Source organism: Pan troglodytes, chromosome X (genome assembly GCF_028858775.2).
Source record: "Pan troglodytes isolate AG18354 chromosome X, NHGRI_mPanTro3-v2.0_pri, whole genome shotgun sequence".
Classification (NCBI taxonomy): Eukaryota; Metazoa; Chordata; class Mammalia; order Primates; family Hominidae; genus Pan; species Pan troglodytes.
In genome coordinates, this window is record NC_072421.2 from 99,828,249 (window position 1) to 99,855,949 (window position 27,701).

General features: G+C 41.1%; 1 protein-coding gene across 4 annotated transcripts in view; it reads left to right on the forward strand.

Annotated features, from left to right (window-relative positions):
- Positions 1–27,701, forward strand: part of LOC735423 (nuclear RNA export factor 2) — a 112,374-nt gene that overhangs the window by 24,046 nt on the left and 60,627 nt on the right. The window contains exons 1-2 of one of the 4 annotated variants that reach the window (XM_024353294.3): positions 8,313–8,429; positions 9,655–9,776. The exons of 1 other annotated variant lie outside the window; for it this stretch is intronic. The gene's annotated coding sequence lies outside the window, so the exon portion shown is untranslated. Of the gene's footprint in view, positions 1–8,312; positions 8,457–9,654; positions 9,777–27,701 lie in introns of those variants that run through there. 2 more of the 4 variants (XM_024353293.3, XM_063804654.1) reach the window with 2 other exon arrangements.

The following is a 27,701-nucleotide window of genomic DNA, read 5'->3' on the forward strand; positions in this document are numbered from 1 at the left end:
CCCCAGGCTGAGTGTTTTCCATTGTCCTGAGGATGAGGGCAAAGTGAACCCTGAGATACCTGTCTTAGTCCATTTTGTGCTGTTATAAGAGAACACTCAACACTGGGTGTGTTAGTCTGTTCTCACACTGCTGTAAAAATACTGCCTGAGACTCGGTAATTTATAAACAGAAAAGGTTCAATTGACTCACAGTTCCACATGGCTGGGGAGGGCTCAGGAAACTTACAATCATGGGAGAAGGCGAAGGGGAAGCAAGGCTTGTCTTACATGATGGCAGGCAAGAGAGAGAGCGAGGAAGCGCCACACTTTAAAACCATCAGCTCTCGCGGGAACTCCATCTCTATCGTGAGAACAGCACGGGGAAAAACGCCCCCATGATCCAGTCACCTCCCACCAGGTCCCTCCCTCCACACGTGAGGATTACAATTCAACATGAGACTTGGGTGGGGACACAGAGCCAAACTGTATCACTGGGTGGTTTATAAAGAACAGCAATTTGTATCTTACAGTTCTGGAGGCTGGGAAGTGCAAGGTGGGGGGGGCTTGCATCTGATGAGAGCCTTCTTGCTGTGTCATCCAATGGCAGAAGGTGGAAGGGCTAGAGTGCACAAGAGAGAGAAAGCAAGAGATCAAACTCATAGACTCAATCCCTTTTATAATTGGTATTAATCCATTCCTCAAGGTGCAACCCTCATATGACCTAAACACCTCCCATTAGGAGGGAGGGTTGCACTGGGGATTAAGTTTCCAACACATGCTTTTTTGGGGACACATTCAAACCAACCATTGCATCCTGCCCCTGGCCCCCCAAATTCATGTCCTTCTCACATGCAAAATACATTAATTCCATCCCAGTAGCCCCAAAGTCTTAACTCACTCCAGCACCCAAAGTCCAGAGTCTCATCTAAATTAGAGATGGGTGAGACTCAAGGCAGGATCCAGACTGAGGAAAATTTCCTCTAGCTCTGAGTCTGTGAAATCAAAACAAGTTGTCTATTCCCAAAATACAGTGGCGGGACAGGCGTAGGATAGACATTCTCATTCCAAGAGGGAGAGACAGGCAACAGAAAAGGCATAACTGATCCTAAGAAAGTCCAAAACCCATCAGAGCAAACAACATTAAATTCTGAGGCTTGAGAATAATGTTCAAGTTCTGCCTTCTGAGGCAGGGATTGGGCCCCCAGATTCTCAGGCAGCCATGCCTCTATGGCTTTGCTAGGCTCAGTCCACCCAGCAGCTCTCACAGGTTGGAGTCTTGTTCCTCCAGCTCTCCCAGGGTATCATTAAATGCCAGTAGCTCTGAAATTCTGGAATCTTAGTAGCAGTCCAGCTCCCACACCTCTACTAGACATTACCCGAATTGGGACTCTCTGCAACTGACTTGTTCCCACAGCCCCATCAGGTACTGGCCTGATGGGGACTCTCTCTGGCAGCTCTGCCCCTGTGGCAGGTCTCTACATGGGTCCTCAGGCTGTCTGCAACATTCTGCGAAATCTAGGTGGAGGCCGTCACAGACCCATAGCTCGTGAATGCTGTGCACCTGCAGAATCAGCACCATTTGGATGCCGCCAAGGTCCACCGCTTGAGCCTTCCAGACCGGCAGCCTGCTCAGCACCCGGCCCCCCTTGAACTATGGCTGGGACAGCCGAGGAGTGCTGCACGAAGGTGCGGGCAGCAGACACTTAAAAGCATCACGGGGCAGCAGATGTTGAGGTCCCGTGGGCGTCTCTCTGGAAACTTTGCCTTCGCATTGTGCACTGGGCATGTGACTGGAGGAGCAGCCTGGAAAACTCTGAAATACCGTCAGGGCCTTTCTCCAGTGGTCTTTGTCTTACTGAATAGCACCTGTTTCCCTTCTAGCCATGGTAATCTCATTAGCAAAGGGGTCACTTGGCCATGTCTGTAGTTTGCACTCCTAAACACGCTTTTTCATTCTTTACATGGCTAGGGTGAAATTTTTCAACATATTTACCTTCTTCCTATCTTTTAATTGACAAATTCCATCTTTAAAGCATTTCTCTCTTCTCTCATTTTTGTCTAAGTGGCCGAACAAAGTCACGCAGTACCTTGAATGTTTTGCTGTTTAGTTATTTTTACTGCCAGATATCCTAGTTCATTACCCTGAAGTTCTTTTAATTTTTTTCATTTTTCCATTTTTGTGGGTACATAGTAGGTGTATATATTTATGGGGTATATGAGATATGTTGGAACAGGCATGTGGTGTGTACTAATCACATCACATCCCCTCAAGCATTTGTCATGTGTGTTACAAACAATCTGTATCCTCTTAGGTACTTTAAAATGTACAATTCAACTATTACTGACTTTAGGCAACATGCTGTGATATCCCACCTTATTCATTCTTTCTGTATTTTTTTTGCATCCATTAACCATCCCCACCTACCCCCTGCCTCCACACTACCCTTCCCAGCCTCTGGTAGCCATCCTTCTACTCTCTATGTCCATGAGATCAATCGTTTTGATTCTCAGGTCCTACAAATCAGTGAGAACATGCGATGTTTGTCTATCTGTGCCTGGCTTATTTCACTCAACATAAAGATCTCCAATTCTATCCACGTTGTTGCAGATGACTGGATCTCATTCTTTTTATGACTGAATAGTACTCCATTGGGTATATGTAGCACATTTTCTTTATCCACTCATCTGTTGATGGACACTTAGGTTGCTTCCACATGTTGCTATTGTAAACAGTGCTGCAACAAACAGGAGTGCAGATATCTCTTCCATATACTGATTTCCTTTCTTTTGGGTATATACTCGGCAGTTGGATTGGTGGATCATGTGGTAGCTCAAATTTTAGTTTTCTGAGGAACCTGCAGAGTGTTCTCCATAATCGTTGTACTAATTTCATTCCCACCAACAGTGTACGAGGGTTCCCTTTTCTCCACACCCTCATCAGCATTTGTTATTGCCTGTCTTTTGGATATAAGCCATTTTAACTGGGGTGAGAAGATATCTCATTGCGGCTCTAAAGATCAGTGATATTGAGCACCTCTTCATCTGCCTGTTTGCCATTTGTACGTCTTCTTTTGAGAAATGTGTATTCAAATCTTTTGCCCATTCTCTAACCGGATTATTAGATTTTCTCCAATAGAGTTGTTTGAGCTCCTTGTATATTATACTGGTTATTAATCCCTTCTCAGATGGGTAGTTTGCAAATATTTTTTTCCCATTTTGTGGGTTGTGTCTTCACTTTAGTGGTTGTTTCCTTTGCTATGCAGAAGCTTTTTAACTAGTCGTGCATGATCCCATTTGTCCATTTTTGCTTTGGATGCCAGTGCTTCTCGGGTATTACTCGAGAAATTTTTGCCCAGAACAGTATGCTGGAGCGTTTCCCCGGTGTTTTCTTGTAGAAGTTTCATAGGCTGACATCTCAGATTTACGTCTTTAATCCATTCTGATTTGATTTTTATGTAAGATGAGAGATAAGGGTCAAGTTTCATTCTTCTCCATAGGGATACCCAGTTTTCCCAGCACCAGCGCCATTTATTGAAGAGACTGTCCTTTTTCCAGTGTATGTTCTTGGCACCTTTGTGAAAAATGAGTTCACTGTAGGTGTGTGGATTTGTTCCTGGGTTGCCTATTCTGTCCCATTGGTCTATGGGTCTGTTTTAATGTCAGTACCTTGCTGATTTGGTTACTATAGCTCTGTAGTATAATTTGAAGTCAGGTAATGTGATTCCTCCAGTGTTGTTCGTTTTTGCTCAGGATAGCTTTGGCTATTCTGGGCCTTTTGTGGTACTATATGCATTTTAGGATTGCTTTTCCTATTTCTGTAAAGAATGTCACTGGTGTTTTTGTAGGGATTGCATCAAATCTGTGGATTGCTTTGGGTATGATGGACATTTAAACAATATTGATTCTTCCAACGCATGAACATGGAATAACTTTCCATTATTGTGTCCTCTTCGATTTATTTCATGAATGTCTTACAGTTTTCATTGTGGAGATCTTTCACTTCTTTGGTCAATTCCGAGGTATTTAATTTTATTTGTGTCTACTGTAAGTGAGATTAATTTTGATTTCTTTTTCAGGGTGTTCACTATTGGCATATATAAATGCTAGTGATTTTTGTAGGTTGATTTTGTATCCTGCAACTTTACTAAATTGGTTGATCAGTTCTAATAGTTTTCTGGTGGAGTCTTAAGGTTTTTCTAAATATCAGATCATATCATCAGCAAACAAAGGTAATTTGGCTTCTTCCTTTCCAGTGTGGATGCTCTTTACTTCTTTCTCTTACCTGATTGCTTGAGCAAAGACTTCCCGTACTATGTTGAATAACAGTGGTGAATGTGGGCATCCTTGTCATGTTCCAGATCTTAGAGGAAAGGCTTTCACTTTTTCCCCATTCAGTATGATACTAGCTGTCAGTCTGTTGTATATGACTTTTATTATGTTGAGGTATGTTCCTTCCATACCCAGTTTGTTGAGGAATTTTATCAGGAAGGAATGTTGGATTTTTATCAAATGCTTTTTCAGCATCAGTTGAAATAATCATATGGTTTTTATCTTTCATTCTGTTGATGTGATGTGTCACATTGATTGAGTTGCATATGTTGAACCATCCTCGCATCCCAGGGATAAATCCCACTTGGTCATGATGAACGATCTTTCTGATGTATTGTTGAGTTGGGTTTGCTAGTATTTAGTTGAGGATTTTTGCATCGATATTCATCAGAGATATTGGCCTGTATTAAGAAGTCACTGTAAGAAGATGCCTGAGAGTGGATACTTGGTCAGTGTAATGATTTTAATATGCGCCTTTTCTATTCTTCAGAAAATAGTCTCCTTTCTTATTTACTTTAGAATGTCATGACCCCCAACCTATGGAATTAATTAAACAAGAAACATTTCCAATACACTATTTCACATTCAGAAGGTTTCACAGTCTTTCAGTGTCAAACCTTGTGAGCAAAGCCAGGGCAACAGGCTCTAAGCTGACAAAAAAGTTTACCAGTATCTTCCATAGAGATGGCCTTTTCATTCATATAGATTCCATCGGCAAGTCAGTCCAGACCTTTCAGACTCTGACTTGTAAAAAAGTCTTGTGTAAGGAAAACTTACCAGTTTGCAACTAGTGTTTGGTCACTGCTGAGAGAAACAAATATTAAAAAATAAACAAATATGTCTCAGAGAGTTAAATAGGCATACTTGGAAACACGAAAGCTTAGAAAATGAATTTAATATGGCAGATTTTATTGAGAATGCATCATGAGTCATAGGAGTTCAGAAATCAGGAAGTTCAGGAAGAAGAAAAAGATCACAAAGGCAAGTTTATGATTACATCTACTAATCGAGGAACTGCTTGCTCTGCAACCAGTAGATGATCACGAGATGGTCAGATCTTGGTAGGCCCACAAGAGATGTCAAAATAAAATTCTCAAAAATAAACATCCTAGAGACCTCCAGTTCTGGCCAAGCTGGAGTTTGCCCTTTCCTCCCAGATGGTCCCTCTACATCAGAACACCCTGAATATAACAGCAAACCAGCAAAGAAAGCTCTGAAACGTGGAAAGGGGAAAGCAGACCGACTCGTGCTCTCAGGACTCGAGCAAGAACACAGGCAGCGCATTCCCTTGGTTTTTCTATTTCCACCCAATATCCCAGACAGGGCACCGCAGAAGCCCCCAGTCCAGAACCACCAACAATGGCAGACACAAAGCTCCAAGAAAAGCCTATTTCCTCTGCCAAAAGACCAGAAAAAACGTGATCTAAAAACTGAAAAACCTTTGTGACAAATTCCCCTCCCCTACACTAGACAAACAACAATGGAAAAACCTTATCTCCCCCAACCCCCAAGGTTTCAGGGAACAAGAAGGAAACTTGTCTTCTATCCTGCCTCTCTGAGGCAGATGGTGATGATCCAATTCACCTGTCAGGGTAGTGTCAGTGGTGTCCAGCAGCAAGATGAGCCTTCACCTTCACCTGACATCAATAACACTGAACAAGGCAGTCCAAGTTGGGACTAGTAAGCATTCCATTTATCCCCATCTCTGGTGTCAGTGATGCCCAGTGGAAAGTTGAACCTTTACACTCACCCAAACTCAATGAAGTGGTGTGAGGCGGGGCTAATCGACACTCTGCTTTCCTGCTCAGGCATTCTGTGCAAGCTAGGCCCTATGGAGAGCTGTGCCTCCTCGTCCACCCATCATCAAGATGGAATCAGGTGGTGGGAGGCAGGGTTTGTTGGCAGTCTCCTTTCCCCCTCCTTCCCCTGATGTTCTCAGAGACCAGTGGGGACCTAGGCTTCTGCCCCACCACACTGCAGCAACAAAACTTTGAGTCAGCCATCCAGTTCCCCTTTCCCTAAAGCCTAGCAAAGAACTGTGCCTATACTCCCCGACCCCACCTCTGAGGTAACAAAGTGTGGTGAATTGGTGCCCCCTTTTTTATTGGAAATGTTCTCAGGGGGGCTAGGGTAGAAGTTCAGCTCCCACCCCCAGCCATCTGTGAAGAGGCAAGGTGAACCAGCAATCTAGTTTGCTAGGATGGTATCAGAACAGGAATCTGCACATATCACCTTATGATATGATGGGACCACCATCATATATGTGGTCTATCATTGAACAAAAAGTCATTATGTGGTGCATGACTGAATATGGACTATCTTAATGAAATGTCATCACAGCCTTATGAGGTTAAATTTATTACTATTCCCAGTTTAAAGATGGATAATAAAAGCTTGGAAGAGTTTACCTGGCCAAGGTTATTTAGCTACAAAGTGGTAATGCCACGGATTCAGTCCTAAGATACCTGATGCCCATTACCCCATCTACTGAAAGATGACACTGTACTGCAAAAATTAAAACAGACATAGCTGATCTGCTTCTTTACCTGTAATTAGAGTAAAAGAAAACAACAAAACAAAACAAAAACAACACAGTGACATGCTAACTGTCATGAAGAAAAGTACCACATGTCTGATAAGGTGATCAGAGATGTACACTAAGTAAGGAAGGTAGCTATAGGGATATCTAAGGCCAGGCTGTTACAGAAAAACACTCAACGGTATGGGAGTATGCTTGCTGAGCTAGTGTTAGAGCAACAAAAAGGAGGCTAGTGTGGCTGGAGAAAAATCCATTTATTCATTCAAAGTATCCACTGAAGCAGGCATTGTTATAGGCACTTAGGGTACATTAATGAGCAATAGACAAAGATATTTGCCCTTCTGGAATTTGTATTTTTCCACCATGGGAGACAGACAATAAAAAACAAAAACAGCATATGAGTAAAATATATTGTATTCCAGAAGATGACTGTGGGGGGAAAAATCAAATAGGGAAGAAGTGGAATCAGGAGTGTGGGCTGAGGGTTGGACATTCAAACAAATATTGGCTGCTTTGCAATTGATAGTATTATTAGATGGGTGGAAGTCTTCTCCTTTGTGCCGCCTTTGCCAGGCATCAGTGTAAATGCTCTATTGGCTTCACTGCAGAGGACAACACATTTTTCCTATCTTTGGTCAGGACTCAGTTCCTTCTCTAATATATCAGAGAACCAGAGACACTAATATCTGACAGCCTTTTGCCATCAAGTGGCCATGCGTTTTTTAAGTAAGCATCCCCTGCCACACGTCCACTAAATTTGAGCTTTTAACTGTCTGTGTTGAGACGTGGCCTGGTAGAAACCCTCGCTGGGGCCAGGCGCAGTGGCTCACGCCTGTAATCCCAGCACTTTGTGAGGCCGAGTCGGGCGGATTACGAGGTCAAGAGAGGGAGACCATCCTGGCTAACATGGTAAAACCCCGTCTCCACTGAAAATAGAAAAACCAGCCGGGCGTGGTGGCAGGTGCCTGTAATGCCAGCTACTCGGGAGGCTGAGATAGGAGAATCGCTTGAACCCGGGAGGCAGAGGTTGCATGAGATGGGATCCCGCCAGTGCACTCCAGCCTGGGCAACAGAGCGAGACGCCATCTCAAAAAAAAAAAAAAAAAAAAAAAAAAAAAAGAAAAGAAAAGAAAAGAAAAAAAAAGAAAGAAAGAAAGCAAAGAAACCCTGGCTGGCCAGTGCCCAGGCCATACACAATGGCATTGTGCCTCACTTTTCACCTAAGACGAAATCAGCGGGTGGGGCAGGCTTATAATCAGAACACCCCTCCCTTTCCACCTCACACACTCCCACCCACCTGTCCCACAACCCTTCCTGCCCCTCCCGCTCTCCCACCCTTGGTTTCTCGAAACCCCTTCTCCTTCCCTGCCCCCCGTCCCCCCAGCCCCAGGGGGGGAGGGGCAGGAATCTGGCTCCACCTCCCAGTATGGAGATGATTGGTCAAAGGAGGTCACCTGACCAAGCTGAGCCAATTGAAGTCCTCTTCCCACTGCTCTGAGAAGGAACCGTTAAGACGCTGGGCCCCACCCACAAGACTGCGTCTTGTTTGTGGCAAGATTCTGAGGGGAAGTGTAGCTCCCAGGTTGGTTCCAAGTCTTCTTCCAATTAGGTAAATTACAAAAATATCTTTTCCATAAATTTCCTTTCTTTTCCTTTTTGCCTTTTTTTTTTTTTTTTTTTTTTTTTTGAGACGGAGTTTGGCTCTTGTTGCCCAGGCTGGGGCGTAATGTCGCGATCTCGGCTCACCACAACCCCCACCTCCCGGGTTCAAGCGATTCTCCTGCCTCACTCCCAAGTACCTGGGATTACAGGCATGCGCCATCATGCCAGGCTAATTTTTGTATTTTTAGTAGAGAGGGGGTTTCTCCATATTGGTTAGGCTGGTCTCCAGCTCCCGACCTCAGGGGATCCACCGCCTCGGCCTTCCAAAGTGCTGAGATTACAGGCGTGAGCGTCCGTGCCCGGCCCTTCTATAAATTTTATATAAACTAGGCCTTTTTTGGCCTACATTACCTAGGGTCAAGGTTTAGGGATTCATAGGAAAGGCAAATCCGGCTGGATTGCTCAGTGGTCCACTCTCCAGTCCACTCTCTATGTATCCCTTATCTTCACGTGTGATTAGGTTCAATTGTATGGCTAATCACTTCATGTTCTCTCTTTGCAGTTTCTCAGGCAGGTTTTCTCTTCTTCTTCAGAAAGTTATATTTCTCTTTTGCATCTTAGTTTTGCTTATGGTTAATTTTGATATGGCGGGCTTTAAATTGTAAATATTGGATTGTATAGATATTTTTCTTTCTATTGTATTTCATTCCTTTTATGCTTAAAAATGCTTTCCTCATCTGAAGAGTAAATACATATTCACCTGTGTGTTGAAGATGACTGGGCTTTCATCTCTTATAATCTTTTTAACGAATCATGTGGTATGAGCATGTATCCCTCTTTGTATGCATCCTTCTAACTATGTTTCAATTGGTTATTGTTAAGCAGTGTGGTTTATAGGTTGCCAGCCCTTTAGCCACTGATTTTGTGTTTTAAAATTCTTTACTCTGAAATAATTTTAGACTTACAGAAAAGTTACAAAAATGATTATACAGAGAGCCCTCGCCTGGATTTCCTTAATGTTAACATCTTATATAACCATAGAAAAATTACCAAAACTAACTACTACATTACATTGATGCACTAATTAACATTACTACATCGATGTTAATTACCAACAGTTAACATTGATGTAGTACTATTAACTAATCTACAGATTTTATGTGAATTTCACCAGATATCTCACTGATGTCCTTTTTCTATTCTAGGATCTTATCCAGGACGCTTCATTGCATTTGGTCTTCATTTCTCCTTAGTCTCCTCCAGGCTGACATTTCCTCAGTCTTTATTGGTCTTCCACAGCCCTGACACTTTTGGAGATACCAGTCAGGTATTTTGTGGAATGTCTCTCAATTTGTGTTTGTCTCATGTTTTCTTATGATTAGATTGAAGTTGTGCATTTGTAGCAAGCACACCTGTTTTATTCTCCTCCCTTTCCCAGTGGTGAGGGAGGGATTCCCACCCTAGTGTTGTGGGGGCGGCTGAACACATGGTACCCTATACTGGACAGACGGAATCCACAGCAATTTATTAGTAACATTTACTCACAACTGGAGAGAAGAGGGCAACTCACGCCAGGTAGAGCCACACAGTGTCACACTCTGGAAGAGAGTGAACAAGCAGGGGCTTTCAGGGGGAAGTCTTTGTAGTAACCAGAGGATGACGTGACCGTTGGTTCAGGGTAGGACGATTGGCTTGTTTGAATAATTCTGCAGGCTGGTGGGGACCTGAAACATGCTACCCAGAGATAAGCAGGCACTGTGTCTGTTCCACATGATAATAAGGAGGGTACTTTGGCCAGGGGGCCTTTCTCCCTGGGAACCCAATAGGGAAGATAACTTGTGGTGAGGCCATTCAGGGTCCTCCTGTTCTACCCCAGATGTCAAGGCATCCATATAATCGGACCTCTAATTTTAGGTCTTATGCGACATTACCGCAAACGTGATTTCGTTCCCTTCTATGTGGATCATGTCAGGGGTACATGACATCCATAAGTTGTATTACTGGTGGTGCTCACCTTGATCACTTGGTTAAAGTGGTGGGAGTTATGCTGCCCCAGTGTAATGCTACTATTTTCCTCTTTGTTAGTAATAAATATAGTGTGAAAAGTTCTTTAAGAAGAAACACAATAGATCCTCTTATATTCCTGTTTCTTCGCAGACTTTGACCCACTACTGTTAAAATCTGTCTAGGGATCTTGCCCACAGCAAATATTACCTAATGGTGATTTTCTGTTTTCCTAATTTCTGCTACATTTATTAATTGGAATTCCTCTGTAAGGAAGAGCTATCTTTACTCCCTCATTCATTTATTTCTTCAATTTATTTATCTCAGTATGGGCTCTTGAATAATTATGTTATACATGCCAGGCTTAATACCTAGGTGATGGGTTGATGGGTGCAGCAAACCACCAGGGCGCAGGTTTACCTATGTAATGAACCTGCACATCCTGCACATGTATCCTGGAACTTGCAATAAAATAAAATAAAAATTTAATCTAATTATATCATTATTTTGTTCTTTGAACTGTTCTAGCCTTGGCCATTGGGAAGTCATTTTGGTTGGTTCTGTGGTCTTTTGATATGACCCTATCCTTTTTTGGTACCTTTTTCTGGCACAATAAGATGTTCAGATTCAGCATGTGTGTGCCCCCCTCCCCTCACACACACACACCCCTTATAGCCCTGGATTAAAACAACTTCTACGAGGAGCCCCGGTTCCCTTTCTTGGGGAATGCTATTTACCAACCAGTATCTCAGTGTGTGTTCATTATTAATGGCGTTTCATTGCTGCTAAGGCTCTCTCTATGGAGAGGGTTAGGAAATAATGTATGTATACACCCATGCCTATAGACACATCCACATTTATTTTGGTATCTATCTGTATGCATAGCTATTAAAAGCCAGGAGCTTGTATTGATACTTTCAATTCCAATCATTCTAGACTTATTTGTAGATTCGTTCTCCGACCTGGCTTTCATTATCAAATAGTTTACATACCTGTTTATTTCTGGTCAGTAGATACATAAAGTAGCGTCTGAATTGCTAACAAATGCCCCTGTTGCAAACATATTAATAACTTATATTTTTGTACAGTTGTTTTTGTCTTTGGCCTTAGAGGATATAGTCAAAATACTGCTCTCCAAAGTTATGTATCTTAGATCTTTTCTTCCTCTCTCCTTCAGCGTGGTTAAGACACTCATTTGTAATATTGTTAGTTGAACCTGTTTCTGTTTGATTTGGGGTACCCTCACCCCAATATCCCGGTTGATTTTAATTTTTTATTTATATTTTGGGTATGTGCATCATTACTATGATCCAAAGAGTCAGGGTTATACAAAAACCTATACTCGGAGAAATGTCCCTCCTTCGTCATCCCTTCTACCCTGTTCCCATTCCCCATTTCTTTCCACTTCTTTCCCTGGCCCTCCCTGTAGGGTAATCAGCCCCTTTGGTTTCTGGTTTAACCTTTCCTGTATTTATTTTCCCCAAATGAGCAGATACATACATGTCTTCTCATATTCCCTTCTTACACGAAGGATAGCATAGTATACATGTTCCTTTGCACTTTGCCTTTCCTACTTAACAGCATTCTTGGAAATCACTCCATATTGTTTCACAGAGATCTTCATCGTTCGTTTTTACAGCTGCATTGTACTCCATTGTGTGGCTGTGCCACACATAGTTTATTCAACCACTCGCCTATGTTTGGGCATTTTGTTTTTAATACAGAAACCAGGTCTCGCTCTATAACCCAGGCTGACTGAAGTGCAGTGGCACAATCATAGCTCATGGTAACCTCAAACTCCTGGGCTCAAGCAATTCACAACTGCCTCAGCCTCCCAAGTGGCTAGGACTACAGGTGTGTGCCACCATGCCTGGCTAATTAAAGACTTTTTATTTTTTATTTTATTTTTCGTCGATATGGGGCCTCGCTATGTTGCCCAGACTGGTCTGGATCTCCTGGCCTCCAGTGATCCTCCCGCCTTGGTCTCCAAAGTGCTGAGATTACAGGCATGAGCCATGGTGCCTGGCCTGTATGGGCTTTTAAATTCCTTCCAAGATTTTGCAGTTACAGACATTACTCCCGCGAATAACCCTGGACATGATTTTTTTTTTTTTTTTTTGTATTGGTAGAAATGTACCTTCAAGGTATATTCCCACTAGTAGGATTATTGGGCCAAAAGTTAAGTGCACATGTAGTTTTCTTAGGTGTTTCCAAGTTTCTCTCCAGAAGGATTGTACTGGTTTTCATTTCCATTAGCAATATATGAGAATGACAATTTCCCCACAGCCTCACTAACAGAACATGTTGCCTTACTTTTGAAACTTTTTTCTACGGGTTAGGTGAGAAATGGTGTCTCGCTGTTTCTGTAATATACCTTTGTCTAACTATGAGCAAGTTTTGACACTTATCATATATTTGAGGACTGTTTTTATACTTTTTGTTGGAATTATCTGTTCATATCTTTCCCCCATATTTCTATTGCTGTTGTGGTCCTTCATCCCTCAATATTTAAGAGTTCTCTATATATTTGGAATATTATCCAGTTGTCTGCGATATATGCTGCAAGTACTTTACATCAATTTGTCAGTTGCCTTTTGAGTTATTTATGATGCATTTGCATCACGTTCGTTTATCCTTATGTGGTCAAATCGATTGATTATTTTTTTCTTTCATTGCCTCCGGAATTTGAATCCTAGTTAGAAAGCTTTTCCCTACAGTGGGGTTCTGCCATGTTTTGTTTTGTTTTGTTTTGTTTTTCTTTCTTTTCTTTGGTTGACATGGAGTCTCGCTTTGTCGTCCAGGCTGGAGTGCGGTGGCGCGATCTCGGCTCACTGCAACCTCTGCCTCCCAGGTTCAAGCAATTCTCCTGTCTCAGCCTCTCGAGTAGCTGGGATTACAGCCGCCTGCCACCTCGCCTGGCTCATTTTCGTATTTTTAGTAGAGACGGGGTTTCACCATTTTGGCCAGGCTGGTCTCAAACTCCGGACCTCAGGTGATCCACCCGCTTCAGCCTCCCAAAGTGCTGGGATTATAGGCGTGAGCCACCCCCCTCCCCCGGCCACTGCCATGTTTTCTTCAAGAACTTACATGGTTTCATTTGTTATGTTTAGATCCCTAACCCATTTGCAGTTTATTCTTGTGCATGCTGTGTTATATGGATCTACCTTTATTTTTCCAGACGTCTCAGTTGTTCCAGGACCATTTATTAAATGTCCATCTTTGCCCTAAAGAGTTTATGTGCCATCTTTATCATGTACTAACTGTCATATGATTTGGTTGTATTTCTGAGTTTTCTATTCTAGTCCACTGGGCTATTGGTCTATTCTTGCACCAGTGCCACAATGTCGTAATTACAGAGGCCTTATAGTGTGCTTTTCTGGCTGATATCATAAGTCCCCTCTCATAGATTTTCTTTTTCGCGTGTTTCCTGGCTATGCTTGCATGTTTTCACAAATATATTAACTTTACTATCAATTTGCCTAAATGCATAAAAATGTGTGCTGGCGTTTTTGCGACTGAATTAAATTTATACACCAATTTAGGAAGAACCGACATCTTTTTAATGCTGGATTATTCCATCTAGGACAGTGACGTAGTCTGTTTGGGCTGCTATTACAAAATACCATAGACTAGGTAGTTTATAAACAACAGAAATTTATTTCTCGCAGCTCTGGAGACTGACAAGTCCAAGATAAAGATTCTGGCTGATTTGGTGTCTGGTGAGGGCCCTCTTCCTCATCGATGGTACTTTCTAATTGTATCCTCAACATGGTGGAAGGGACAAGGCAGCTCTCTGAAGCCTCTTTTATGAGAGAACTAATCCCATTCATAAGGGCTCCACCCTTATGACCTAGTCGCCTCTCAAAAGGCCCCACCTCCTAATGGCATCACCTTGCGGGTAAAATTTCCTAACCTGCACATTGTGCACATGTACCCTAAAACTTAAAGTGTAATAATAATAAAATAAAATAAAATAAAAATAAAAATAAAAAATTTCAAGATAGTAATTTTGGGGGTGCACAAACATTCAGACCATCTCAGATAGCGTATGTGTTTCCATTTGTTCAAGTCTTCTGTGGTGTCATTCAGGCATATTTAAAATTTTTTCTTGTATAAATGTTGTTATCAAGTTTATTCCTAAACTTTAATCCTTGTTGCTAGTGTATATGGGGCTTTGTCTGTGAATGTATCCTCCAGCTGCTTATTTTTTGTGTGTGTATTAAAAGACTGCTGATTTTTTGTATGTTAATTTTATATTTTGCTACCTTAATGACTTCTTTTACTGGTTCAGTTGATTTATCATCGTTTCTATAGGGTTTTTCAGGTATACTATAATATCATCTGCATATAGAGATGGCTTTACTTCTCTTTGTAAAAAGTAAGTTTTATTGTGTATATCTAAGGTATACAACGCGGTGTTATGGGACACGTATGGATAGTAAAATAGTTAACTATAGTGGAACAAATTAACATAACCCATTATGTCACATAGTGACCCATTTTTGGTTTTGGTAGCAGTAGGCGCTAAAATCTATTCATTTAGCAGAAATCCCACATCGTATCTAAAATCTATTCATTTAGCAGAAATCCCACATCATATTTAATAGTACAATTGTACAAACTGTATTCCAGCATGTTGTGCACTAGATCTCTAGTCTCTTTCATCCTACATATCTGCTACTTTGCATCCTCTGACCTACATCTCCCGCTTTCCTCCTCCCATCCCCTCCTCCCCACCCCGACCCTGATAACCACTGCTTTATTCTGTATCTCTGTATATTTGAGTTTTGTTTTACTTTTATTTTTTTAAGATTCCACATGTAAGTGAGATCATGCAATATTTCTCTTTCTGTATCTGGATTATTTCACTATTATTTCATTGTTATAGCATAATGTCCTCCAGATTCATCCATGTTTTGGCAAATGGCAAGATCTCCTTTTTAAAGTGCATACATACAACACATTTTCTGTATCCATCTGTCCCTTGATGGACACCTAGGTTGTTTCCATATCTTGGCTATTGTGATTAATGCTGCAGTGAACATGGGGAGTTCAGATACTTTTCAAAGATCAGCTACTTTTAAAAGGTGGTTATTTTATTTCCTTTAAGTAGATACCCAGAAAAGCAGTTGCTGGGTCATATGATAGTTCTGTTTTTCACTACCATATTTTTTTCTAAAATAGAAAAATGTAGAACTACCATTTTATTACTAAAACAGAAAAAAAAATCTATTTCTTTAGGTACCTCCATACTGTTTTCCATAATGGTTGTCCCTATCTACATTCCCATCAACAGTGTACAAGGGTTCCCTTTTCTCCACACACTCGGCAATGTTTGCCATCTCTTGGCTTTTTGATAATAGCTATCCTAATGGTTGTATGGTGTTGCCTCATAGTAGCTTTTATCTGCATTTTCCTGATGATTAATGATGTTGAGCACTTTTTCATACACCTGTTAGTCAGTGTGTATGTCTTCTTTGGAGAAATGTCTATTCAGGTCCTTTGCCCGTTGTTTAAATTTGATTGTTTTTCTGCTATGGAGTTGTATGATTTCCTTACAAAATTTGGATGCTAACCCCTTATTCATATATATGTTTTGCAAGTATTTGCTCCCAATGTGTAAGTTGCCATTTCATTTTGTTGATTGTTCCCTTTGCTGTGCTTTTTAGTTCTTCTTATTCATTCCTAGGAAAATGATCTATTTCTCTGCTCAGTTGACTAATGCTTGTAATGCAAGATTGAACAGGTGTGAGGTAGTAGGCATGCTTTCCTTGTGCCTGATCCCAAGGGAAAGCTTCGAGTGCGCCCCCCCCCCCCCGCCCACCCCATTAAATAAGTTACTAGCATTAGGACTTAGGTATATATGTTTTATCATGTTAAGAAAGCATCCTGTGGTGCCTATTTTCTTAAGGCTTTTCTATTTTTTAACATAAAGAGGTGTTGAATTTTTCCAAAGGCTTTTTCAACATCTGTGGTGATAACCATATGATATTTGTCTTTAAGTATATTAATATGGTGGATGATATCAAGGTACTTTCTAATATTGAGCCAATCTGTATTGATGGGATAAATCCCACTTTGCCAAAGTATATTATGATTTTTTAAATATGTTGTTTGCTAATATTTTATCTAGCATTTTTGCATCTACACTTATCTATCCATGTCACACTTGCTTCATAAAGGAAGTTATGAAAATTTCCTTTATAATGCTGTTGAATAATTTATAGAGCATTGGCACTCTGGTACTATCTGATCTTTGAAGGTTTAGTAGAATTGACCTGTAATAGCATCTGAGCCAGGTGCTTCTTGGGAGTTATTCCTTAATAACTTTTTCCATTTTTTTCTGTGAAAATTGGCCAAGTTAAGCCTTCCAGCATTAGAGTAAAAATCTTGATAATCTGTATTTTCCTAGGAAATTATTTATTTCATGTGTATTTTCAATTTCTTTATACACAGGTTTGAAAAGCAACCTAATTTTTTCTGTTTAAATGATTATCATTTGTCATTTATTATTTTGTATATTTGTGCTCTCTCCCTTTCTTCCTTCATTAATCTGCCTAGTGAGTTTGTCCATTAAAAAAAAAACCAGGATTTTGATTTAATAAATATACACACATTGTTTTTCTACTATGTATCTTATTAACATCTGCTTATGTATTCATTCATTCATTCATTCATTTTAATGACCGAATCTCCCTGGATCACTCAGTCTGGAGTGCAGCGTTGTGATCACAGCTCACTGCAGCCTTGAGCTCCTGGGCTCAAGCAATCTTCCCACCTCCGCCTCCTCAGTAAGTAGGACTACAGGCATGTTCCATCACGCCCTGCTAAAGAATCATTATTATTATTATTATTACTGTAGAGGCAGGGTCTCCTTATGTTGCCCAGGCTGGTCTCAAACTCCTGGCCTCAAGTGATCCTCCCGCCTCAGCCTCTCAAAGTGGTTGGATTACAGGTGTGAGCCACCAAGCCCGGCAATTTCTGCTTTTATGTTATTTCTTTATTTGTGTTTCTTTTGGTTTCCCGGGTTGTTCTTTTATTAGATTTTTGAGACAGTGCTTTAATTTGTCTAATTTTATTCATTCATTTTCATTGATGAGAGTATTTAGCGCTCTGAATCTGCTTCCAATCACTGCTTTAACTATCTTCTACAGAGTCTCATATGTAAGCTCTTATTATCACTCTTCTTAAATATTTCTGTAACTTCAGTTGGTATCTCGTCTTTATCTCGACATTTGCTTAATAGAAGACTTAACATTTTTTCCAGGTAGAAGAGCCTTTGTGCTTTCAGTTTGTGTTAGTAAGTTCTACTTTTGTTGCATCGTGATTGCAGAGGGTTGGTTGTAATATTTCTACTTTATGGAAATTAGCGAGGCCTTCACTGTGAGGTAATTATGATCACGTTTTGTTAACGTGCCATCAGCTTTTGACAAGGTGGTATATTCTTTATCTCCAAGGTGTAGATTTATGTGTGTGTATGTATGCCTGTGTGTGTATACACACACACAATGTATCTTATTAATTGTGTTGTTTACATTTTCGGTATAGGTCTCTTTATTGTACCACTGGATTTGCCTTGTACTGAGACTTGCCATGTATTAAATCTCCTATTATTACTGTGCTTCGATGTCTCCATACCTTTTGGCATTACAAAGGTGGTTCCTATGTTATTTGGTGCATAAGTATTCCTAAGTATTATATATTCACTGTGAATTTTCAATTTTAATGTTAGCATGTAAACTTTGTCATTAAAAAAATTACTTTTAGCACCTGCTTTCTTATTGAACATTTTACTATCTGGTCCACTAGTTTGTTTTTAACCCCCAGTCTCCTTTTAACACTCATCTACTGCCTTATGAAAAAAAAAAGTTTATTCTCTTTTTCTTTCTATCTCTCTCACTTCTCTTATTTTGCTTGCACTATTTCTTTTTTTCCACAATATAAAATAAATGCACGTTAGTCATTTTCCTTGCTTCACCTTCATTTTAGTATTAGATACCAAATGCTTGCCATCAGATGTTGTAGGGAAGATTTTCCTGTCATTACCTGTGGAATCACAATCCCAGTTTACCCTTTAGAATATAAGTTAGCAAACGTTTTCTGTAAAGAGCCATATGGTAAATATTCCAACCAGTGGGCCATAGTTTGCAGACCCTTGCTCTAGTGGAGTCCTCAGGAAGGGCTGATGGGTACATAATTTCCTAAGTTCCTGTCTGTTTTTCTATAAGCTGTGATATTAGTGAAGGATCGGCTGAGCTGGATATCAAATCAGTACTTCAGACGTTTTTCTCAGCCCATTTCTGAGTTTAGAGTTTTAAGTAATATTCTAATTCAAGGCAGGTTTTATATCCTCAAATGCTTGTTTGAATGGAATTAATTCTGTTTGCAGGGTTGACGTACAGTTTCCTTCTGTTTCATGGTTGTTTAATATGTGTGAAATTTTGTCTTCTGCTCTTTTTCTCTTTCTGGAATGTTTTTGTAAGGAATTATCCTTCCTTTTGTTCATTTTTATGATATTGGATTGTTTTACCAGATTCCTATTTTAAAGGTGCTATTTTCTGTCAGTGTAGAAAAATTCAGGCCTGAAATTTACTGATTTCGTTTGCTTGTTTTGGTAGCGGACAAAGAAGTTATGAGTGCTCTGATTCTGTGGTTCTCTTATGTCTTGCAAGATTCTTCATTTTCCCCTTTTGTTTCTTTTCCCCATCATTACCAAAGTGGCGAAGCATGCTTCTCCCTTTCTGTTTGCCCTTACTCTTACCCAGAAGCTGTGGATTTCAAAGGCTACTTTTATTTTATTTTATTTTAATTTGAGATAGAGTCTCGCTCTGTCTCCCAGGCTGGAGTGCAGGGGTGTGATCTCGGCTCACTGCAACTTTTGCCTCCTGGGCTCCAGCGATCCTCCCACCTCAGCCTCCCGAGTAGCTGGGACCACAGGCGCACACCACCACACTTGGCCACTGTTTTAAGTTTTCGTAGAGACGAGGTCTCACTATATTGCCTAGGCTGGTCTGAAACTCCTGGGCTCAGTGGTCCTCCTGCCTCGGGCCTCCCAAAGTGATGGGATTACAGGCATGAGCCACTGCACCCAACCCAAAGACTACATTCTAAGATCATCTCTACCCCTTTAAATTACACGTATTTTAGAGGTCCTTCCCTATAGTCCCTGCTCTTATTATCTGGGACACCTTTTTGGTATTTTTTTAGACTTAGTCTGGGCTCAGTCATTTTAACTGTAGTTTCAGACCAACTTTAAGTCCCTTGCCTCTTCCTTTCTCTGTGTCTCTTGCAGCTTTTCTTGGTCTGTCTTTGCTTGCCACAAAGACTAGTGATGAGAGCATGACAGATCTTGTGCTGGGATTTCATGCCTTTTCTCCTTTTACTCACTACTAAAGATTTGGCATTATCTGTTTCTAAGTAACGATGAGGATGTGGCTTCTGTATAGATTTACATCTTCCTTTCTGATTGGTTTATATCCTTTTGACATGAAACATTGGGAGGCAGGTGCCTGGGTGGTCGACATTGCCTTATGCTGACTTACAGCTGATTTCAAATGGCATTTTATCTTATCTAAATACATATGTGTGTGTATACACACACAGACAGACAGACACCACACACACACACACACACACACACACACACACCAACACAGACATTTATACACACATACAAGTCTATTTCTATTCCATGTCTATAGTAGAGGTCTCTTGAAGTGGTCGTTTGATTTACCATATATTTGTTCAATACATATTTCATTTATTGCTATCTTTGGTGGCAGGCAGGAGACTGTGAAAATCTTCTCAGGATTTGTTAATGTTCCTCACCCTAAAGCAGGTTCATGTCAATGGACCAAAAGGTGCCAGCCACACTGCTAGAGCTCACTGCATGGAGTCTGCTGAGTGATGAGCCTGCAGCTATCCATGCTCTTGAGGAGCTCCCATGAGACCTCTTTGTTCCATTGTTCATCACTGCCTTCTTGGGTGGGCAGAAGATGAAACTAAAGGCCATGGTGAGGATTTGGCCCTCCCGTTGTCTCCATGTTGGACCGTTGAGTGTAAGGGAGTCACACTATGAAATCTTGGGAGCCACGATTGATGGTCCTGCAGATCCTCCCTGCCCAGAGCTCTTCCCCTCGGTAACCCTATGTACACTAGAGACATAGTGAGTCATCAGGAGGGTATGCTGCAGCCTGAGGCAGGGGGTGGCCTAACAGTCTCCCAAAGGTGGTTGACGGTGAATGCTGAGGATCTCTGTGAGGTTGTTGGTCCAACACTTGGGGTCACCTTAAGGACTCTAATGTCTTACAGAGGTGATTATGGAATAGAGGTGATTGAGAGTACTATTGATGGATTCACCTACTGGGTATGATTACATAGAAGAACAACATGGACACCAGACTGGGGAGGATCGGAGGAGAAGGAAGGATGGGAAAAACAATAAAAGATGTTGAGTTTGTACGAAAAAATATTTGTTGGTAGATTGTTTACAGAGTGAAGAGCAAAGATAAAGGGTTTGCCCCTCCTTCCCCTCATTGATGTTGCTGGGTTATATTAAAATCAGCCACCTTTCATATTCTGTCTCTTCCTCTTCCTGCAGACGGCCAAAACGGAGGGTCCTGGATTTAAAGCAGGACCCAGACAGCAGAACCACATGCTCTGAGATCAGGAGCACATTCCCATTTTGTTTTCAGTCTTGCGTTTACTCTCAGCACTCTATCCTGAAAATAGAAGAAGCCAAGCGAAGTGTTAGGTGCCTGGAAATTGTACATTTAGAGTCTGAGTCTCGGCCCATCCAGGGAACGCATGGGATTGTTAGTGGACATTTCCCTTGATGGTACCTTGAGAACAAGGCAACTCTTTTCTTTCCTTTCGAGTAAAGTTGAGCAGAGCCTTGGGTCCTTGCATCTCTGCTGCAGAGATTTGCAAATTCATCAAGTGTCTGCCCACAAAAGCGTCCTGTAGTTTCTGGATCTGGGATGCACTGATCACCTGGAAGTAGGTCAGGCTTGTTTGAGTGAAGTCAGCACCCTTTTGGCACAGATGATCCACCAGGACAGACTTAGTCTATCTAAAATCCTTTTAAAATCCTGTAAGGGGAGAAACTTCTCAACTTTTTTCACTCATCATGAGCAGATGAACAACCTCCAGGAACTCAGCTTGTCTTGCTTCTGCCTCACAGATCAGCTGGACAAAATTTCCGGGTGAGAGGTTGGGGAGGGACCTGGGTTCCCTGAATGCCCCATTACGAACAAAAGAGTGCGACTATTCTTAGATATTCTTAAACACTTTGTAACCTATTTCTCCTTCCACATCAGCACGGGCACTGCTGGGTGTTTTAAACTGGCCAAGCTAGAGAGTGTGGTCCCTCATGCTGAGGAGAAAGACAGGATTAGAAAAGTCAGCTGTGCCCAGTCAGTCAGTCAGTCAGTCAATCAACCATGTGCAGACACTAAGATAAGTCTGTCGACATATTGGCGAAAAAGACAACAGTCCTGCTTTTATTGGAGTGTGTAGCCTTCTAGAGAGGAAGGGGAGGCATTCAGTCGGAGAAATAACTGACGCTGTAGCACTGATGCACATCCCCATGGGCTGGTCACAATAGGTAATACCGCCAGATCGTTTTGTTCCTGTAGTTTTCCCGAGGCTTAGGACCTGAATGGAGAACATGTCATTTGGAAATTCGTCAAAGGGAATTCTCAGTCGGCTGCTTTCCCAGACCCATCCCCATCAAATAACTGAACTAGATACACTGCTAATTATACTGTAGGCACTAAGTTAAATTCTTTTTCCCTTAATCTGTCCCACAACCCTCTATAATAATTGATATTGTGCACATTTGAAAGATTAAAAAACTGTATCTCAGCGTGGAAAAGTAACTTTCTTAGGGTCACAAATCTATTAAGTCTGACTGTAAAGTCCACAGTGTTAACTGCTGTTGCAATGGATATACAGATTACTTTATTCTAGAGTCATAAGTATCTATAATTCAGGGCTGCTTGCTCTAATCCAACCCTCATTCTTCAGAAATGCCTTCCTTTTTTCTCTCTACAGAGCCCTGCCATCTCATTTGTACACACTGTATGTGTCTTTCTGTGGACTTTCTACCAGAGAGACATCACTGTCCTATCCCAGAGCTCTGAGGTTACCCACCTAAGACTGTTGAGTCTGAGTAACAATCAGATATCCTGGGAAGTTTCTGAGCCATTCCAGGCTCTGCTGGAGACGGTCTCAGGGACCCTGCAGCATCTGGAGATAGACAACTGCCTGATAACTGATTCTACTTTCTCTGTTGTCATCCCAGCCCTGAGCCACTTTTCCCACCTCTGTGTCCCTAGCTTTGTCTTCAACCCCATTACAATGCCTGTGCTCACGAGTCTTCTGCAGCACTTAACAGCGTTGATGGAGCTGAAGCATGTGATTTATCCTGTCCCTGTCCATTGCTATGAACAATGGCAATCACATGGCAGTTTGGACATACAAGCTTGCTAAAGTGCAGGCCTCATTGAAGGTGATGCTGCAGGCAGTACCACAGAACGACATGAACTAGACCACCCATTCTCAGTGATCTTCACAGGACAAGGAGTTGTTTCATCACTGATGTGTGGCCACTAAAACACTGAGTGTTCTTGCCTGAAGCCCAATTTGTAAAGACACGTAATGTGCCATTCTGCTATTCCAGGAAACTGGTGTTAGGAAGATTGGATATGTAACTGACCTCCATAAAAGAAAAACTCTAAGAAGGAAACAGCAGACTTTACGAAGTCCTGTGGGTCTCTTGCCCATTGTCCTCTACGTCCTCCTTCTTGTTACTGACCACAGTGTTGGGTACGTGACATGGGCTGACCCAGTCGTGGCACACCATTTCCCTGTCCACACTGATCGGTTCACTTATGGGTACTTGACGCAAGTCAGGACAGTTGAAACCTTTCCTGGATGTTTTTCTGGAGTAGGTGCTGGTTACTGAAGCCAATAATATTACTCACTGAGGTCCTTTAATCTTCCTGTATTCATGATTGCCTTAGGTTGCTTATGACAAACCATTGGCAATTAAAATGAAAAACAACAACAAGAAACAAACTATCCCCACTACCTACTGGTGTCTTTATCAGTATATTGCTATCTCCTTTCCTAGGTCTCAGAAGCCTGGGGTTCAGTTTGCCCTTATTTCACACAGATTCACCAAAGATCTGTTATTAGCTAGGTACTGTTCCTGGTGCTAAGAATGAATAGGCAAACAAGACCCTACACCAAGTCACTCACAGTACAGATCTTCCTATGTTTTGTCTGTTTCCCCGCTCTTTTCTTAGGGGATTTGGGAAAGTTATTTTGCCCATCTATGGCCCAGAATTTTTTTTTTTTTTTTTTTTTTTTTTGCTTTGCCCCTTGCATACTCTGCTCAATCCACATTGGCCTCTTTATGCTGTTGGATAGCTCATCAAGACTCAGGCCGTAGCTTAGATGTTACGTCCTCCGAGAGGTTTTTCTCTTACTTCCCTCTCCTTACTTACCCCACTTCTCTCCCATTACTTCCCTTACTTCACCATGCTGTTTTTAAATGTACCATGTACATTTCCTTCATGGTACACATCATTCCATATGTATTTGCTCCCTCTGCTCCTCCCCTAGAGTTGCACTATTCAGTATAGTAAACACTAGCCACATGTGGCTACTGAGCACTAGAAATTTGGCTACTCCAAAATGTGATGTACGATAACTGTAAAACGCACACGGTATATTCAAGACTTAGTGAGAAACAAAAAATGTAGAATAACTAATTAATAACTTATTTGTATTGTTTACGTGTTGAAATGATAAGTTACTGCAGGTCAAAGACAGTAAAAAAAGAAGACAGAGTACTAATGTGTTTATATTGTTCAACATGTTGAAATGATAGCACTGCGGCAAAGACAATCACTCTCAGCATTCCTATTGAATACCTCCTTGGAAGACCCAACCGGTACAATAAAGCAAAGGAAAGCACTAAAAGGCACACAGACTGGAAATGAAGTCATGAAAAAGTGTCCCTATTTACTGACATGATGGCTATGTATAAAATTTCTAGGAATTTATGAAAAACCTCCTAGAACTAATGAGTGAGTGTACCTAGGTTGCCGTATACCAGGTCAATATTAAAAGTAGGTCAACTCTATTTTTATATACAGTCCTCCCTTTGCACAGTTCTGATATGCACTAAGGTCATTTACCGTGATTTAGTTAAATAACACTAGTCCCTTCACAGTATGGGTCAAATTTCAGTTACCATGGTAAACTAACTGTCAGTAACTACATAAAGACCAAACATTGCTGCTGGTTCTTCAGTCCACAAATCGCTACTGAAATAACAGATGAGAATCATGGTCAGTGGCCAGTCATGTCACTTCTTTCAAATTCTGTTTGTGTCGCTCCACAAATCACTATTTAAATAATAAGATGAGCATCAGGATCAGTGACCAGTCATGTCACTTTTCTTTTAAAATCTAATCATGTTTGGTCACTGAGTATCTATTATTTATTTCATGCATCAACAGCAAAGAATGAAGCTGAGTTTCCTCCTTGTCTCCCAGTGAACTACTCATATGACATTTTACCAAAGAACTGGATAGTTTAAAAAGGTAATTGGCCAACAAAGACAGAAACGTGCAAACAAATGACAAGAAATAATGCTGGAAGTGGAAATTGCAAAACGGTTTTGATGGAAAGGATTAAGATATCCCAGTGAAAGTGACACTTGCAAAAAACTTTACACTACAGGATTCCTTGGAGATATTCATGACACAGAAAGAACAAAGAATAAAGTTGTGGAAGCTGATCAACACTCAAAACTGAGAAACAAAATTTGCCAAGTCACGGGAAAAAATGTCTACTCCATATCACAATTAATAAGATGAGAAGAAGGCAAGAACTGTTCATACTACTCTTTTTTTTTTCCATGAGAAATTCTGGATTTAATTTTATTTGGAATGTCACCAACTTCTCTGGCATAACATATGGTATAATTATTTTTAGAATGTGATTACTTTATGAATATTTGAAGACATTTTTATGTTTTGAGCACTTTTCTGAAACAATAGCTTCTGTTTTAGTGCATAGTAGTGGACAAGGCCAGAATTGATGTTTTTCTGTAACATTAAGCTAGTAATGGTAGAAGCAGTTAGATAAATTCAAGTCCCTTGACTAAAGTCACAAGACTTTCTCTAAATTATTGTGACTTTGTAAAATATTCTTAATTTGAATTTTTTTTTATTAATCCAATAGTTATTTACATTGATCTTAAGTAAAATTTGTATGTGGCGGCCAGGCACGGTGGCTCACGCCTGTAATCCCAGCACTTTGGAAAGCTGAGGCAGGCGGATCACTTGAGATCAGGAGTTCGAGACCAGCCTGGCTAACATGGTGAAACCCTGTCTCTACGAAAAAAAAAAAAAAAAAAAAAAATTAGTCAGTTGTGGTGGCGGGCGCCTATAGTCCCAGCTACTCAGGAGGCTGCGGCAGGACAATTGCTTGAAACCCGGTAGGCAGAGGTTGCAGTGAGCCGAGATCATGCCATTGCACCCCAGCCTGGGCAACAGAGTGAGACTCTTTGTCTCAAAAAAAAAATTGTATGTGGCTACTTATTGTTAATTTCACTTTCATTGACATTTCTACTTTCACTTCACAGTGCTTTAAAAATAGGCAGGCCAACATTCAGATTCAGGAAATACAGAGAACACCACAAAGATACTCCTCGAGAAGAGCAACTCCAGGACACATAATTGTCAGATTCACCAACGTTGAAATGAAGGAAAAAATGTTAAGGGCAGCCAGAGAGAAAGGTCGGGTTACCCACAAAGGGAAGCCCATCAGACTAACAGTGGATCTCTCGGCAGAAACTCTACAGGCCAGAAGAGAGTGGGGGCCAATATTCAACATTCTTAAGGAAAAGAATTTTCAACCCAGAATGTCATATCCAGCCAAACTAAGCTTCATAAGTGAAGGAGAAATAAAATACTTTACAGACAAGCAAATGCTGAGGGATTTTGTCACCACCAGGCCTGCCCTAACAGAGCTCCTGAAGGAAGCACTGAACATGGAAAGGAACAACCGGTACCAGCCACTGCAAAAACATGCCAAAGTCTAAAGACCATCGAGGCTAGGAAGAAACTGCATCAACTAACGAGCAAAATAACCAGCTAACATCATAATGACAGGATCGGATTCACACATTACAATATTAACCTTAAATGTAAATGGGCTAAAGGCTCCAATTAAAAGGCACAGACTGGCAAATTGGGTAAAGAGTCAAGACCCATCAGTGTGCTGTATTCAGGAAACCCATCTCACGTGCAGAGACACACATAGGCTCAAAATAAAGGGATGGAGGAAGATCTACCAAGCAAACGGAAAACAAAAAAAGGCAGGGGTTGCAATCCTAGTCTCTGATAAAACAGACGTTAAACCAACAAAGATCAAAAGAGACAAAGAAGGCCATTACATAATGGTAAAGGGATCAATTCAACAAGAAGAGCTAACTATCCTAAATATATATGCACCCAATGCAGGAGCACCCAGATTCATAAAGCAAGTCCTTAGAGACCTACAAAGAGACTTAGACTCCCACAAAATAATAACGGGAGACTTTAACACCCCACTGTCAACATTGGACAGATCAATGAGACAGAAAGTTCACAAGGATATCCAGGAATTGAACTCAGCTCTGCACCAAGTGGACCTAATAGACATGTATAGAACTCTCCACCCAAAATCAACAGAATATACATTCTTTTCAGCACCACACCATACCTATTCCAAAATTGACCACATAGTTGGAAGTAAAGCACTCCTCAGCAAATGTAAAAGAACAGAAATTCTAACAAACTGTCTCTCAGACCACAGTGCAATCAAACTAGAACTCAGGATTAAGAAACTCACTCAAAACCGCTCAACTACATGGAAACTGAACAACCTGCTCCTGAATGACTACTGGGTACATAAGGAAATGAAGGCAGAAATAAAGATGTTCTTTGAAACCAACGAGAACAAAGACACAACATACCAGAATCTCTGGGACACATTCAAAGCAGTGTGTAGAGGGAAATTTATAGCACTAAATGCCCACAAGAGAAAGCAGGAAAGATCTAAAATTGACACCCTAACATCACAATTAAGAGAACTAGAGAAGCAAGAGCAATCACATTCAAAAGCTAGCAGAAGGCAAGAAATAACTAAAATCAGAGCAGAACTGAAGGAGATAGAGACACAAAAAACC